The sequence below is a fragment of the Bos grunniens genome, chromosome 23, assembly GCF_055505025.1.
Source record: "Bos grunniens cultivar Pamir isolate PY7600 chromosome 23, Bosgru_T2T1.0, whole genome shotgun sequence".
Lineage (NCBI taxonomy): Eukaryota > Metazoa > Chordata > Mammalia > Artiodactyla > Bovidae > Bos > Bos grunniens.
The window spans coordinates 14924499-14942614 of record NC_141187.1 but is presented as its reverse complement, the minus strand read 5'-3'; the positions used below and the strand labels follow the sequence as shown (position 1 = coordinate 14942614).

At 41.1% G+C, this 18116-nt stretch overlaps 1 pseudogene; it reads left to right on the top strand.

The window, feature by feature from the left end:
* The first annotated feature begins 16160 nt into the window (after positions 1-16160).
* On the top strand, positions 16161-16971 carry LOC147346745 (transcription initiation factor TFIID subunit 9-like; annotated as a pseudogene).
* Positions 16972-18116: the final 1145 nt, after the last annotated feature.

Here is an 18116-nt window from a genome sequence, read left to right as displayed (position 1 = left end):
CCATCTGCTGACCACACAGCGGCAAACACCTAAGTCATTTCCAGAGCTTGGAATGGACAGTACTAAGCTTCACATGGAATGCTTTCTTCCCTCCAAGAAAATCTCTGCATTAGTCCCAGCTACACAAAAGAGTAAAAGCATAAAAAGAGACAAAGGAGGACTAGAAGAACAAGGTTGACATTGGGAGGAGCAATTTCATGGCCAGACTGATCAGGACTCCCAAATTCAAGCTCACTTCTTAAATGTATCACTGCAAGAGAAAGGCTGCAGAGTATGTTTCTGCCACACAAGGTGAAGTTTATTCTGGAGGAAAAGCTTAGACCCCACACATTAGACCCCATGTAAGGTTCTACATGTCGGGTTCCCCTGCCATCAGAGACTGGACTTGACCATGTAAACCTGGTGGATTGGCAGGTTAGGAGAAAACCAGTTGGATTGGGAGAGAATAAATAGGTTTCTGTACATGTTAGCAGAAACATCTCTTCACAGCAAAATGAACATATTTTATTCTGAATAAGAACAATAAAAGTAGGGTGCAGTTATTTCCACAGATGGAGATAAGCCAATCCTTCTTTTCACAAGGTTATGGTACAACCTTATTTCTATAAAAATATTATAACATTTTTTGATTCTCCAGCTATCATTTCAGAATAGTTGAGAGAAGTGAGGAAATGCATGCTTTCAAAGGTGACCTTTTTTGGGGTACATGATCTAAAGACTGTATTTTCTATAGGCACCATGCTTGCTACAGTTTAGCAGTGACTTACTGGACTTACTAGATGACAGCAGCCTATTATGGGATCTTGCAGCCCCTGCATCTTCCAAATTCCATATTTCCACCCAAGTACTCAATATCACCCCAATTGTCTACCTTGTGTTCCTCAGTCAGGGTGCCAATGGCATTTGGGCTGCAATAATTCCCTGCGAGTGTGTGGGGTGTTTGAATACTTAGCCTCCCTGGCTCTTATCCACTCAACACCAGGAGCACTCCCACCAGCAGAGGTCTTTAGGATGACCACATCTGCAAGTACTCCCTAGGAGAGCACCGCCTTCTCCTCAATAAGAACACTGGCTATTTCATATGAAGCCTCCAGAGCTGAGATGAGGAAGTCAGATGCAGCCAGGACAAGGCTGGGCAACTGACTGTGCTTTTCTGGCCCCATCTTTTCTGAGTCATTCATCTCCCCGCTCTTTACCTAAAGAGCTTAGAGACATCAGGAACACAAAGATGATGCAAAAGGAACTTGTTTTTGTACAGATATTTGACTTTGTTTTTAAAAAACAATAAGGTCAATATACATCATTGGATCTTTTAAAACATTTTTATTATTTATTTATTTTGGACGGTGTTAGGTCTTTGTTGCTGCATATCAGCATTCTCTAGTTGCGGCAAGCAAAGCATACGCTCTAGTTGTGATGCTCAGGCTTCTTATTGCAGTGGCTTCTCTTGTTGCAGAGCAGGGGCTCCTGAGCACAGGCTCGATAGCTGTGGGGCACAGGCTTAGTTGCCCTGTGGTATGTGGAATCTTTCTGGACCAGTGATCGAACCCATGTCCTCTGCATTGGCAGGCAGATTCCTAACTGTTGGACTACCAGGGATGTCTGATGTTTGAATTTTTAAAAAAAATCCAGGTATTGTGGGAAGCCTGATTCATGTTGGTATAATGTTCCCAGATTCCTTTGCTCCTTGCCCCTAGGATTCCTTAGGATCAACTTCCTGTTGCACTATGTCTGAACTCCTACCTGAAGTTTGGTGCCCAACTGCCTAAACTTTAATAACCATTCATACATCAGCTTTGCCTCCAGATGCAGCTCTCCCTGGCTTAGCCTGATTTCACGCTCTTCTCCAAAGCCATCAGATGCCAGCCCCACCTTCTCAGACTATGGTAGACTCTCCAGAGAGGGCTGCCATCAGTTCTTTTCCTCCTTTAAGATGAACCAAGGCGCACACTGCACCATCAAGATGAGGGGTCCCTGTCTCTTCCCTTTCAATCTGGACTGGCCTTATGTCTTGCTCTGATTAACAGAATGCTACAAAAGTGGCAAGTGGTAACTTTTAAGACCTGGCGAAACCAGGTGCCATGTCAGCAGCCAGACTACCCTGAGACCACCATGCTGTAAGGAAGCCCAAGCTAACCATGTGCAGAGGCAGCCTAATGGGGGACCAGGTCAACAGACCTGTGAGCGTAGACTTGCTGGACCTCACAGCCCAGTTACCAGCTGAACGCTTCCAAGTTCCCCAGCTGACACCACTTGGAGAAGAAAACTGATCAAATTTTTGCTGAATTATGAAAAAAATAGCTTGTTATTTCAAGCCCCAAGTTTTGAGATAATTTGTTATGCAGGACTAAATGAATAAAACACATGCCAAGGACTAAGGTTAAAAAATATCTCTCTGCCAGGTTGCACTGGGATGTGCTTTAAATCTCTGAATTTGGGCAAGACTCTCATAAAGATCTTTTTTTTTTTTTAAAGAATATTTTTTTGTTTATTTATTTTTGGCTGTGCTGGGCCTTTGCTGCTACGGGGGGGCTTTCTCTGGTTGCCAAAAGTGGGGCTACTCTCTCGCTGTAGTGCATGGGCTACTCACTTGCCATGGCTTCTCTTGTTGCAGAGCATGGGCTGTAGAGTGTGTGGGCTCAGTAGTTGTGGCACATGGACTTGGCTGCCTTGTGTCACGTGGGATCTTCTGGGACCAGGGATTGAACTGGTGTCCCATGCATTGGCAGGCAGATTCTTAACCACTGGACCACCAGGAAAGTCCCCGTCCTAAACATCTACAACAGTCTCCCAACTCACACCAGGAAAGGAGGACTTGCCTACTGCCACTCGAGCTGTGGTGCTATAACCCTCATCTATGGGCCTTTCTAAAACCCTTTTGGTAGGATTCTACTTACTGTTTGTCCTTTGTCAAGGAAAGGAGGTTCTTCCTGTCACCCTAGGCATAACCTCTCCTTTTTGTACAAAGGACATAAGGACCCGCTGTGGCTCAGCTTCCTGGGAGTTGGCATTCCACCTCACATGACTCCATCCCAGCTTTATCTAAGTAGATACAATTCTTCTCCAAGGGATGTCTTGGCAACTGCATCCTGAATTTCATTCTATTCCTCAGAAATCATTTTTTTCCCTGAAGTATAGACTTATGTTTAAATAAATCAATCATATAATGTGTATGATTTATTTCACCTTTGAACATGAGTTGCTTATCTAGCAAATTTTTTAGAGTATCCCAGTGTTTTCATTCTCAGCGCTGAAAAGTTTTTGTTACGTCTCTATTTCTATGTTTTATTAGCTTGCAGGAGTTCACCATCACACTTGAAAAATAGCAAAAAGGTTATGAACTGCCTGTTACTATCTTCGCATAATCCTACCCTTCACTTCAGAGAGATTTCAAGTACTTTCTAATCCATTGTGTGGGACTTTTTCCTTAAGCTTGGAAATCTGTAAGAAGCAAATTTTGATTTGCAGTCTCTGTTACATACTCTTACCCATAGCAAATCCCTTGCAAACCAGGGTGGAAAGAACAATTCCAAATTAGGCACCACTTTGGCAACTGCTTTAGCAAATGTCCTAATTTTTAAAAAAATAAAGTTTATATCAACACATTTATATATATATTCCTCTGAAATTTGGACACATCAAAGTCCAAAACATTAGCCCATTTAAAGAGACCATTTTCTCAATGACTGCTGCTTTGGTGATATTACTTACTGTCCTGTTTCAAAGTTCATTTTGTAAACTTTGAAGACATTTTGAAGACATGTTTGCAAAGGCCATGTGCCTTTGAGCTCACCATGTGCTCACCATTGAGGCAGGGGGCGAGAATTAAAAACCATGTTGATAAAACCAAAGCCAAAGTTTGGGGAAAGAATTGGGTTTGTTGAGCTATGTATTTCTTTCAGCATTTTTAAATGACCCTGGAACGGCCACTCCTGGACTGTAGGAGTAAATGACAAGACAATATACAGGTGAGGAGTGACAATTCCCACGCACTGCTGAGACATTCAGAGAGAAGATGGCTTATTTGAGTTATAAGTCTGGCAGTCGGGGGAGGCTTTTGGGTCTTGAAATTCTCCCCTCCAAGGGAGACAGCTGGGCTCATCCAGGGTCTGTGGATAGGTTATTTCAGTGAACTAAAAACAGTCCTAATGAAACAAGGTGGGACACCCATTTCTTCAGCCCCCAGCATGGGAGTTTACATCCATCATCTCGCTAGTTAAGCCTCACAGTAGCCCAGAGAGGTAGAAAACATTCGGAAATTAAGGAAACAAAAGCTCAAAGAGCTTAAATAATTTGCTCAAGGTCATTCACTTCTCTAATAAGATTCCCTGGGATGTGAACTCTGAACTGATGACTAAGAGACTTTTCTCAGAGCCTCTCCTAAATCTAGATCAAAGACTATTAGCTTGTCTCTGTACCAACCACCAAGCCCACTCCTAATCCTGACAGAGAGCTGACTAATGAATGCTCTAGATGATGGAGATTAGATGGGAGAACGTGGCCAGGTAGGGAAAAACTCAACTAGCTATGAGCAGGTGGTAGGTCGGGCTCATTTCTGTATTCTAACCATACCCTTCAAAAATATACTGTCTCCCTACTGGATCCTAGCATAACACCTGGCAGCTGCTCATGATTTTGTTGCATTCAATCTGTCACTAATAAGACTTATAATGGTGATGATGATAACAATAGCAACAATAAAGAGAGTTAAAATTTAATAAGCAATTTACTATAAGATAGACAATGTCCTGGCCTTCCCAGGTGGCTCAATGGTAAAGAATCTGCCTGCAATGCAGGAGACTCGGGTTCGATTTCTGGGTTGGGAAGACCCCCCCTGGAGAAGGAAATGGCAACCAACTTCAATACTCTTGCCTGGGAAATTCCATGGACAGAGGAGTCTGGCAGGTTACAGCCCATGGGGTCACAAAAAGAGTGAGGCACAACTTAGCAACTAATCCACAAGCAACAGACACTGTCCTACTCATACCCAAACCATTAACTCTTTGTGTGCTCACAGAAACCAATGCGGGAAGTACTATTCATTATAGCATCTCACAGATGAGAAAACAAAGGAGCTGGTCCAAGATTACACAGCCAGAAAAAGTCAGAGAACCAGACTAATCAGGCTAGGTTTAGTACTTGTAATCTGAACCACTCTACCAGTATTTTTCAAACATTGTAATGGGGCATTTGTCCAAAATACTCTTCCCAGTGCTCTTCTCTGGAAAATCTAGTCTAGGAGGTTTGGGTTGGGATCCAGAGCCCTGCAAATTTTTAAGAGCCCCATGAGATTCCTGCGATGATAAACACAGCATGCCTGCCTGCTGTCTCTCACTACTGACCAAACCCCTCTAACAGCACATTTGAGCACTGTCAGAAGCATCGGGTTTTGCAAGGAAGAGTGAATTTATTTATGCGTACAAGGAGAATAACTCCCTATAGAAAAGGGTTTTTTTTTTTTTTCTTCCTCCAACATCCACAGCTCAAAAGAAGGTGTTGAGGGTATACGTTCTTTAGAAGGGTTGAATTTTCTTTGGAGTTCCTGCTCTTCTTACTTTTAGTGGAAGAGAGTCTGGAGACCTCTCCTTCTGTGGGCCTCAGTTCTTGATAAGAATGCAAAAAAGAATCTGAAGTTTTACCTGTTGCAAGAGAGTTTATTTGAAGGTAAAGAGAGAACAGAGAGAACACCTCAAGAGAGAGGTGGGCCAGGCCAAGGAAGCCAATGGCCTTGGGAGAGCTGGGGTATAGGGTTTTTAAGGCAAGGTTTTTTTGTATAATCCAGGAGGCTGTTGATTGACAGTCTTAATTGATAGCTGCAGTTTGTATAAGAAGAGGCTCTACTGTACATGTCCTTCCCATAATTCAGTTTGTTATAATTAGATGTATGTATTTGTAGGATATTTATGAACACTTAATGAGCCCTATGGCCACCAAAGGTTATCTAAGGACATGATAGCATGAGGTGTGCACATGTGCCAGAGTGGGGAAAATCCCTCCAGTTGGCCTGTGGGGGGTTTTTCCAGTCTCTTGACCATTTTGGAGTACTGATGGGGTATGTGTTTGAGAAGGGGTTGGCAAATAGCTTGAGATTAGGCAGCTATTCCACAGTCAGTCAATGGGGCCACCTCTTGTTGCTCATGACTAACTTCCTGCCTAACATTACTCTTATAAGGTTTCCTCAGCACATTATCATAGCCTTTCTACTATGGCAGATGGATTTTTCTTCTGCTGCTTCAGAAGTCTGAACAAAAGAGAGCAAACTGGCAGAAGAAGCCCTGGTTCCTTCTATAGTCATCATGAACTGGAAGAAGACACAAGTTCACTGACAACTGAGGAGTCAGCAAGATTACAGTGGGGACTGGATCAGGCATGGCCTTGTCTCTTGTGGCAGGTGGGTTCTCTGAGAAGCAGATGCCAAGATAGGACTAGACATGTGAGAGGTTTACTGAGAAAAACACCAAGAAGGATAAAGGGAGAGGAAATAGGAGAAGGCTAGAAGAGCCTTCAGATCGTGATGTAGGTTTGACACCTGTGAAAGGAAAGAAGGAAGGAAGAGGACTTCCTTGCAGTCCAGTGGTTCATACTTCAGCTTCCAAGGCAGGGGGTGCAGGTTTGATCCCTGCTCAGGGAACTAAGATCCCACATGCCTCATGGCCAAAAAAAGTAAAACATAAAACAGAAGGGATGTGGTAACAAATTCAGTGTGTGTGTGTGTGTGTGTGTGTGCTTAGTCATGTCTAACTCTTTGTGACCCCATGGACATAGCCCTCCAGACTCCTCTATACATGGAATTTTCCAGGCAAGAATACTGAAGTGGGTTGCCATTTCTTACTCCAAGGGCATATTCTCTACCCAGGGATCAAAACCCCATATCTTGCATATCCTGCATTGGCAGGCAGATTCTTTACCACTGCATCACCTGGGAAGTCCAACGAATTCAATACAGACTCAAAAAAAAGGACAATTCACAATGAAACTTAGAAAGTTTTTTTTTTAAAAAATGAGGAATGAAGAAATTGGGTTGGAAAAGCTCCAAAGACTGCAGCAAAACCCTGAGAAAGCCTTGGCAAAGCTGATTAGGAGCTCCTCAGCAGGGGTCGCCTGTTAGCAGAGTCTTGCATTGAGTTCCGTCACTGTCTTGCAGTTTGGAGCAAGAGTGGCCCTGGAGTGAGTGCTGCGGCGGATCCACAGCTCTGGTGGCTGGACTCTGACAGTCACCATGCTTTCTACAGCAGGTTGTTTGGGAAACGATGTGAGGGGCATCCCTCCGTAGTTGTCACATCACATATATGTGGCTACAGAACTTATGTTTAGTCCTGAAAGCAAAGGTCATTTTAGAAAATGCAATGGGGAGATAAAGAGACTAGTCAGTAGGCTACTACAAAAATTCAGCCATGAAAAAAAAAAAATTCAGCCATGAATAGAAAACAGCTGAGCTCAAAGAAGTGGCTGTGGGAAGAGAGGCATGAGCCACATTCAAAAGTTAAGAAGCTAAATGTTGGCTCTTCAAAAGACACCATGAAGAAAATGAAAAGGCAAGTTGCAGACTCTGTGAAAATATTGGCAAAACATATATTCAATAAGATTCATATCCAGGAAATACAAAGAACTTCTATGACTCTATAACAAGAGACAACTCAATAAAGAAAAGCAAATGATATTGATACCTTACCAAAGAAGATAAATGGATGCACATTTCATGAGAAGATTGAAATTGTTAGTTAGACTAACAATGTTAGACTAACAACATTGTTAGTCCTTGGGAAAATATAAAATAAATAATAATGAAATGTGCTGCTACTCCTATTAGAATGGCTGTTATTAAAAGATGGCTTCTCTGGTGGCTCAGCAGTAAAGAACCCACCTGCCGATGCAGGAGACATGGGTTTTATTGATCCCTAATCTGGAAGGAAGTGGCAATCCACTCCAGTCTTCTTGCCTGGAGAATCCCATGGACAGAGGAGCCTGGTGGACTCCATGGGGGTCACAAAGAGTTGGACATGACTTAGTGACTGAACAAAACATCAACTATTAAAAGATAGGCAATTCCAAGTATTGATGAGGATAGAAAAACTGGAACCTAAATGCACTGATGGTGGTATGTAAACTTGAGCATCCAGTTTGTAAAACTACAGCAGTTTCTTTAAAAGTTAAGCATATACTCACCATATAATTCCAGTTCTAGATCTCTACCCAACAGAAACAAAAACCTGTATCCACACTAAGACTTGTATGAGCATGTTCTTAGCAATATTCGTCACAATAGTAAAAAACTGGAAAAGCAATCAAATGTCCATAAATAAGCAAACTATGGTATACTCATACAATGGAATACTATTAACTATAAAAGGAACTGCTGAACCGCAATACTTTGGCCACCTGACGAGAAGACCTGACTCATTGGAAAAGACCCTGATGTTGGGAAAGATTAAAGGCAGAAGGAGAAGGGATCTACAAAGGATGAGATGGTTGGATGACATCACCGATTCAATGGACATGAATGTGAGCAAACTCCACAGATTGTGAAGGACAGAGAAGCCTGGTGTGCTACAGTCCATGAGGTTGTAGAGAGTCGGACATAATTGAGCAACTGAATAGCAAGAACAAAAAAGGAACAGGCTATTGCTACATGCAACATCCATGGATCTCAAAAACATCATGGAAAGTGAAATAGGTCCTATACAAAAGACTTCATATTATGTAATTTCATTTATATGGGATTTTTAGAAAAGGCACAACTGTAGAAACAGATAGGCAGTTGTTTGAGGCCAGGGTGGGAGTACAGAGAGAGGTACAGAGAACTTTTCAGCATAATGGGAGTGTTTTAAAACCGAATTGTGATCACAGTTGCCCAACTATATACATTTATTGAGACACATTGAAGAACCTATTTAAAGTGAGTGAATTTTATGAAATGTAAATTAAATCTCAAAAAACTGTGAAAAATAAAATGAGCTAAGAAGGCAACCAAGATGGGATATGGCAACTCACTGTGTCTCTGGAGAGTAAGATTGAAGAAAAAGTCAAGGATGATGCCTAGGTTTCTAGCTAAGGTCCATTAGGGAGGATAATGTTATAAAATAATATTTGAAATAGGAAAAGCAGATTTAGAGTTTAGCTTTGCACATGTTAATTTTAAGCTGGCTTTTAAATGCCTGGTGAAGATTTCCAATGAAGAGTTGGAATGAGTAGTCTAGAGATCCTGAAACGGATAGGAGTTGGAAAGTGTTCGAGAATCATCCACTTTTAAGGAGGTAGCTGAAACTGTAAGAGTGGCTGAAATCCTCTAAGAAGAATGTTCAAGTGAGGGTTCAAGCTCAGTTGAAATACATTTTCAACTAATGTGAGCAACCTAATGAAGGTCAACTTCCCTAGAGAGGATTTCACTATTTGTGTGATGATAGGAAGGAATTGCCCCATACTTTGTGTATTTTTCCAGTAGCTCAAGACCTTAGAAATTCCGCTTATAAATGTCAGAGCTAATATGTAGAGGTAATTTAACCCAGCCTGTATTATTCAATATTTATCTTACGTCACATAACTGGAAGCTGAACCATGGCCAAGTGAACAATATCTGAGGACCTACCCTACACATGATGATGTGTTAAACATTCTTGAGATTGCAAGGGAATTTAAGTTTTAGGAGCTGATTTCAAGAAGTTTGCAGTCTGGTGCTACAGATGCTGTACCTTTTCAGCATATGGATTCTGGGGTGGGCAGAGAATGGTGGCAACTAATAGCTGGCACAGCCAAACAAATAAAAATAAATATTAAAAAAAAAAGAATGTAGCCCATAGCCTGAAATATATAGGATAGTCCATTCTTTGAAGGGTGTAACAATTTTCCATTCATACAGAGATTAAAAGTTGCTGAAAAGAGAATAACATTTGTCTTGTTAGAGGTTTACAGGAACACTGGAAGTTGATGGCAGCCAAGAACAAAAGATTTCGACCAGAGAAGTCTTTAACAACTAACCACACCCCTCCCTCAGTTCAGTTCAGTTCCGTCACTCAGTCGTGTCTGACTCTTTGCCACCCCATGAATCGCAGCACACCAGGCCTCCCTGTCCATCACCAACTCCCAGAGTTCACTCAAACTCATCGAGTCAGTGATGCCATCCAGCCATCTCATCCTCTGTCGTCCCCTTCTCTTCCTGCCCCCAATCCCTCCCAGCATCAGAGTCTTTTCCAATGAGTCAACTCTTCGCATGAGGTGGCCAAAGTACTGGAGTTTCAGCTTTAGCATCATTCCTTCCAAAGAAATTCCAGGGCTGATCTCCTTCAGAATGGACTGGTTGGATCTCCTTGCAGTCCAAGGGACTCTCAAGAGTCTTTTCCAACACCACAGTTCAAAAGCATCGCATCCCTTCCTCACTTTACCTTTAAAAATGCTTTCAGATACTATAAAACTTGGGGAACTCAGCTTCGTGCTCTTGAGGGAGGCTCAAGATGGAGGGGATACATGTACACTTGTGGCTGATTCATGTTGTTGCACAGCAGAAATCAACACACAATTGTAAAGCAATTATCCTCCAATTAAACATAAATTTTAAAAATGAATTATTTGTCAATAAAAAATGCTGTGTTGAAACACTTCAAGAAGTTTGGGGTTGAGGGGTCACAAGTCACCCTTTCTACTTGCATGTCCTGCAATAAACTTCTCTCTACTCCAAAATCCAATCTTTCCTTTTGTTTGGTCCCTCTGTGCACCGGGCACACCATCTTGCATCCGGTAACAGTAACTGTTGGGTTATTTGTCTCTGTAATGATCCTTTACTGGAAATAAACTTGAGGGCATTGCGCAGGCCAAAAAAGCTTCTGTTTTGTTTCAAAAAGTGAGTTCTTGTGGGTTTCTTTTTTAAGTCCACATTGGTCATCTTATTTGAAGTGAATTTTATCCTGATTTTCCAAGAAACACGGTAAGCATTATTTTCAGAAGCCATGAATATGTTGCATAATTCCATGTAATGATGGGTGTGCTCCAGACAATGGAGAAATGAAACAGGTCCCTTGGCCTTTTGTAAACAACCTCCCTACATGGAAATTCGGTTGCAGGAGCTGGAGGTGGGTCTGACAAGTGATTTGAGCGAGAAAGGCAGCTCTATAAACTCTGTGGCCAGAGGGAAGGAAATTATTGGCTGAGATTGGCAAATGGATAACGAGGCCTTTGAAAGCCACTGAGGAGGAGTAAAAGTAGTGGCCATCAAGAAGTAGGAACACAGAGAGGCAACACATTCTGATGGTCCCGGGCAGGGAGTGGCACCCCCCTGCAGTGCGGTAAGGAGACTGCTGTGTCAACAACTGCAGTCACGCTCCAAATGACATAATATGGCTAAGGGAGAGAGAATTGGAGTGGGCCATCAGTTCCACCATCAGACAAGGGAAGGGACCCACCTAATGTGATCCGTCCATGTTAACTATGAGTGAGCTGGACATACAATGTCATTTTTCAAGTTTGCTCCACAAAGGAGAGCAAGCTTCTTCTGTCCTCCAGTAGAGAGTCAGCCTGATGACCTAGAGCAGTGGTCCCCCACCAGGATGACCTAGAGCAGCGGTCCCCCACCTTTTTGGTACCAGGAGCTTGTTTTGCGGAAGACAATTTTCCCTTAGATGGGGAGGCCGAGAGAGGGGGTGATGGTTTCATTCCACCTGCCATTCACCTCTTGCTGTGCACCTTGGTTCCTAATAGTTCATGTCCCAGGGTTGGGGACCCCGGCCTAGAGGAAGGCGGATGCCACATGTCAGCATCCACAGCACAGCAGCCTCAGACTCTATGTGCCACTAAGCTGAATGTGTCTCCACAGACACACTTTCAGAACTGTCCAGCAACTGAGGACCACTACAAGACAGCAAAATACATAAGCATTCTCTGAACATCTCTTTTTCCTTTTGCATGCAAAATGAGTTTTCCCAACATCCATGTTTTTTCAGCTCAAGAAAATATTTTTTAAATTATTTAAAAATCAGTTCAAGAGGAAAATTTTTATATAGTCATCCTCTAGTTTTTTTTTTACACAAAATTTGGACTCATTTATGATTTATACAAACTCTATTCAATTATATCCCCAGTATTCCTTTACTGCTTACTTCAACAGACTCCCGCCACCATAAAAGAAAATGTTTGTGACTTAAAAAAAAAAACACAAGCAGGTGATCTGTGTATAACTGGTCAATTGCCAATGGTGAGGATAAATAATGTACACCCAAGGAGATTCTTAGGTAGTTATTATCATCATTACATCTTGCTTCAGAACTGTCTTCGTTGTTGTTGTATTGCTACCACAATGGAAGGGGCCAAAAAACTTGGCATGAGGAGCAGGAGCTCACATGATCCAGAGGGCTTGGGCAGGCATGAGAAATGGTCCAGGAAAGAAGTTCCAGTTCTTCCTGGTCCTCCCTCCAACCATCTTAGCTGCACATCTACTGAAGTTCCCATAAAACATTTGGTCCAACCCACATATCCATCTGCCTTGGATAGGATTGCGTTTTGTGTCCGTGTCTAGCTTTGACGCCTCTGGGTTTTGTAATTATGATCATTTTCCTTAAGAAAAATCTTGCAGGACTTCCCTGGTCGTCCAGTGGCTAAGACTCTGGGCTCCTACTGAAGGGGGTCTGGGTTTGATCCCTGGTCAGGGAACTAGACCCCTCATGCTGCAAGTAAGCGTTCACATGCCACAACTAAAAAAGATCCCACATGCCACAATTAAGACCCAGATAAACAAATAAATAAGCAAACTTTTTTTTTTTTTAAGAAAAAGAAAAATCTTGATAGTAACTTACAAATGTTTTTGCACAGGCTGAGAACTTGGATTTAATTTTAATACATATTGATTTGTTCCTAAATAGGATTTTATTGAGCCTCTTTGGTTTGAAATTCACCCCACCTCATCTGATGCATACTGGAGTAGGGATGCTTGAGAAGTGGTTATGCCTTCCATGATACAGTGGAAATGCACAGTTAGCTCCTTCTAACCATTCAGGCTTTGCCTCTGACCTTATACCCAGAGTTTTAGGTAAAACCAGTGAATGCAGAACATTCTTTGATATTTCAGGCTTTTTGATATTCAAGAGGGCACATTATCTCATAATCTGCTGGTTTGTTATAGGCATCAGTTTCATCTCATAAATTGAATTTTCAATCTGGTCTCATTGACCATGTTTGTTAAAAGATCGTATTTATTTTTCTTAAAATTAATCTTTTGCTGTCATTGTTGATCAGTGACACAAAAGATGCATTTTCTGTCCTACGAAGTGTCTATTTGTGTAATAATGTACATGTAAGAACCAAATTGCCACATCATATAAGCTCTTGCTATTAAATACTCTGTCTGCTTAATGGGAAGCCTTGTCCCACAGATGCACTCTCAGTGTGGTCCTCGGATATAAAGACCAGTCATGATATGTGAAATCAGACTTTTTCTTCCTCCAGAATGTGTCCTACTGTAAAATATCGGAGGTAGTTTATAAATCAATCAGGGCAGACTTATAAAGATTGTTAGTTTTAAAGTCATTTGTATTTATGTAAATTAGTATATCTGTTCACTCACCATTACTCTGGGTGAAAATGCATATTTTTCTGTTAGCTGTTATTTTTAACTTAAAAAAGATTGCCTAAATCACCACTCTTCTTTCTGTTGGCTTCAGTACAACACAGAAATGAACTTTTGTATATTCCTTCTCAGGCATATTTACCAATATATATCCTACCTCACATGTATACTGGAATGTATATATATCCCCTTCATGGGCTTTACTCATAGCTCAGTTGGTAAAGAATCTGCCTGCAATGCAGGAGACCCCAGTTGGATTCCTGGGTTGGGAAAATCCCCTGGAGAAGGGATAGGCTACCCACTCCAGTATTCTTGGGCTTTCCTTGTGGCTCAGCTGGTAAAGAATCCACCTGCAATGTGGGGGATCTGGGTTCGATCCCTGGGTTGGGAAGACCCCTGGAGAAGGGATAGGCTACCTACTCCAGTACTCTGGTCTGAAGAATTCCACAGACTGTGTAGTCCATGGGGTCCCAAAGAGTTGGACATGACTGAGCGACTTTCACTTTCACATCCCACCTCATATAGTTTTCTTACAATGTGGCTGTCTCTCTTTTGAGTCAGACTGGGGAGGTCATGACTACATCAACCAACAGAGGAAATCATGCTGTGTGCTAAGTCATGTCCAGCTCTTTGCGAACCCATGGACTGTAGCCCACCAGGTGCTCTGTTCATGGAATTTTCCAGGCAAGAATACTTGAGTGGGTTGCCATTTCCTCCTCCAGGGACTCTTCCCAGCCCTGGGATCAAACCTGCATCTTTTGAGTCTCCTTCATTGACAAACGTAGAAGAGATACTATGTAAGTTCCAGATAGATCATAAAAGTTTCAGCCTTATTCTCATTCTCCCACCCTCTCCCTTCTCCATCTGCTTTTCTCTTTCTCTAAAAGTGCTGACTCTGGATGATGCCAACCCTGGGCTATGAGGAAGCTCAATCTAGTCTCTGAGGGAAGCCCCCCTGGAGAGGTCCTCACAAAGAGTCTCTGAGACTCCCAGCCAGGGATCATCATCAACAGACGAGTGAGTGAAGGAGCCTTCAGATGACTGCCTAATTTCTATCCCCAGTTTCAAGTCTTCCATCTGAGGACTCAGTCACCTGAAATAATGGACTCATGGAAGTGCATTTACTTTAACCTTAATTATGGAAATAACTTTATCTGAAATAAAGATTTTTTTTTTTAAACTTAAAGCTGCTTTAGACATTGTGAGGCAGAGACAAATCTTGCTCACTCTACCCTTTCTGAACTTCTGACCCATGAAATCCATGGGTAAAACAAATGGCTACTTTCTGCCACGAAGGGTGACTTGTTACACATCCATAGAACGAGAAACACTGTCTTTTTTCTCTTCACATCTTTTCCTGGTTCTCTAAGATTAGTACAGAATGGAGCTGGGGATGTCAAAGAAGATGTGATAACGAGGTTTACTGGTAGAGGTACATGTGATACTCTTGCTTTTCCTTTCCTGTTTCCTCTCCTTTTTTTTTTTTCATATACCAATATTTAACAAACTGATTTCTGGAGCCACGCTGCTTGTATTAGAATCCTGGTCTTTCCCTTTATTAATTGTATGACCATAGAAAGTTATTTAACCCTCTTGGGCCTCAACTTTATCATCTGTAAAGTAGGACTAATAATTATACCTCTCAAAGAGGGTTGCTGGGAGATGGTCAAATGAGCTAATACATGTGAAGAGCTTAGAATAGGGCCTGGTACACAGGAAGGGTTCTTTAAAATATAAAATATTACCTTTTTACCTTTAAGGAACTTCATTTTACTTTTATGATTTATGTTTAGTACATAAACATATTTAAATATAAATAATGGAAATTTTTAACATACAGAATCCAAATACCCAATAAACTTATTTCATTTCTCCATATTTTCTTGAAGACCCCATCTACTCATAAACATAATTTTCAAAGTCATAATCATTGCAAAGATACAGAAGGTCAGAAGTAATTACTTAGAGTATTCTCTGTGAGATTAATTATTGTGAGCCAGGCAGCTACCCCAAGAGGTAGGAATATTCCTGTCTTATAAATGAGGAAACTACCATTCATTTTATCAACAGAATATTATTCAGATACCAAAATAATAAGACAGGAAACTGAGTAACATTATGTGAACAATATACTGTGAAGTGAAAAAAAGTAGGCTATAGGACTGCACTAGAGACAGACTACCAAGAAAAACTATGTGTAGTATATTCAATTAGCAAAAAAGACAATCTTAAAATTATAGCTTGGAACTGGAAACCATAAAAAAGTGACCTGGATTTTTTGAAAGAAACTGAATAAACAGTTGCAGAGTTGAAAAATATAATAATAAAAATAAGATCTCAGCAGGGAGGTGTAATAGCACTTAAAGAGAGACTTGGAGAATTGGAAGATGAGTCAAAAATATTAAAAATGAGTCGGGTGTAGAGCACGTGTGCAGAGGTGTCCAGAGCCAGTGGGGTGAGGACCATGTTGCTTCCAAACATCCTACTCACTGGTACACCAGGGGTTGGAAAAACTACATTAGGCAAGTAACTTGCATCAAGATCAGGACTGAAATACATTAATGTGTGTGATTTAGCTTGAAAAGTTTGACCACCAAATATCAAGGAGTCTGGCAAGATGGCTTCTCCCAAGAGCATGCCAAAAGATGCACAGATGATGGCACAAATCCTGAAGGGTATGGGGATAACAGAATTCATGAACCAAGAATTATAAATCAGATGTTGGAGGTTGCTTTCTGGTATGTGACCACAATTCTAGACAATGCAAAAATTTATTCAATCATGCTAAGAAAGCTACTGTTAATGCAGATGATGTGCGAATGGCAATCCAGTGTTCTGCTGACCAGTCTGTTACCTCTCCTCCCCCAAGAGATTTTTTTATTAGATATTGCAAGGCAAAGAAATCAAACCCCTTTGCCATGGATCAAGCCATATTCAGGTCCTAGATTGCTACCTGATAGGTTTTGCTTGACTGCTCCAAATTATAGACTTAAGTCTTTACAAAAAAGGCATCTACTTCTATAGGAAGAATGAGAGTTCCACAGTTAAGTGTTGGTTCAGTTACTAGCAGACCAAGTACTCCCACGCTTGGCACACCAACCCCACAAGCCATGTCCATTTCAACTAAAGTAGGGACTCCAGTGTCCCTCACAGGGCAAAGATTCACAGTACAGATGCCCACTTCACAATCCCCAGCTGTAAAGGCATCAATTCCTGCAACATCAGTAGTTCAGAATGTTCTAATTAATCCATCATTAATTGGGTCCAAAAATATTCTTATTACCACTAACATGGTGTCATCACAAAATACTGCTAATGAAGCATCAAATGCATTGAAAAGAAAATGTGAAGATGATGATGACGATGACTATGATAATTGTAACCTAGCCTTGAAGCATGTACACATGTATACTTGGTTTTGAATCTGTTGTACTGAGATTAAACATGCATGCTAGATGTTTCATGTTGTGTTCTTGAAAAATAGTATTTAGTGAGTAAACATGCTTACCATACTTTTCAATTGAGCTGTCATGTTGGATTTTCTTTAATAGGATTAGTAAAGGTTTCTCATCAGCCTTTAAGTGTAAAAAATAGAGTTGCAATTCATGCACTTAAAAAAAATATTAAAAATGAATCCTGGAGAAACCAACAAATCCTTAGAAAATGCCGACGTGAAGATAAAAGGTATAGAGACTGTAACAGAATTCTAAGATGCTTCATTGGATCCAAGAAGAAAAAGTAAAAGGCAAAGGAGCAATATTTGAAGAATTATGGGTGAGAATTTGCTAGAACTGATGAACACCACCAAGTCAAGGAGCATACTGAGTCAAAAACTGGATGAATAAAGGAAATTCACACCTGGGTGCATTAGAGGGCACCTTTAGAAAACCAAAGACAAAAAATTGTAAAATCAACCAGAAAGAAAAAAGAAAGCCTTCAAATGAGCTGTAATTAGACTGACAGCTGACTTCTCAACAGCACTGATGGAAGCCAGAAACCAGTCTTTGGTGTGCTGAAAGCAGTAAATAAATGATGACTGCTATAATTTTGCACCAGGAAAAATGTCCTTCAGGAATGGCATTTTCTTTCAAACACTTAGTTCACTACTAATCAATTACAGCAAAGGATTTTCTAAAAGGTGTATATAGGTAGAAGAAAATAATCCCAAATCTCATACTGAAGCATCTAGATAGTCTTTAAGTCTTAAATATAGTTTTAAAATCTGACTTTTGATTTTGTTAAGAAGGAAGAATTTTCACTATCTACTATTTTTGTTCCTTGGAATTGTATTCATGATTTTAAAAGTCAACATAGAAAGTGTTTCTTTTAGTACACTCTGTACGTTAATATAGCTAGACTAAAAGAAAGTTAACCCCAAAGTTGTTGTGGTTCAGTTCTGTTCAGTTCAGTTGTTCAGTTGTGTCTGACTCTTTGCAGCCCCATGGACTGCAGCACACCAGGCCTCCCTGTCCATCACCAGCTCCAGGAGTTTACTCAAACTCATGTCCATTCAGTCGGTAATGCCATCCAACCATCTCATCCTCTGTCATCCCCTTCTCCTCCCACC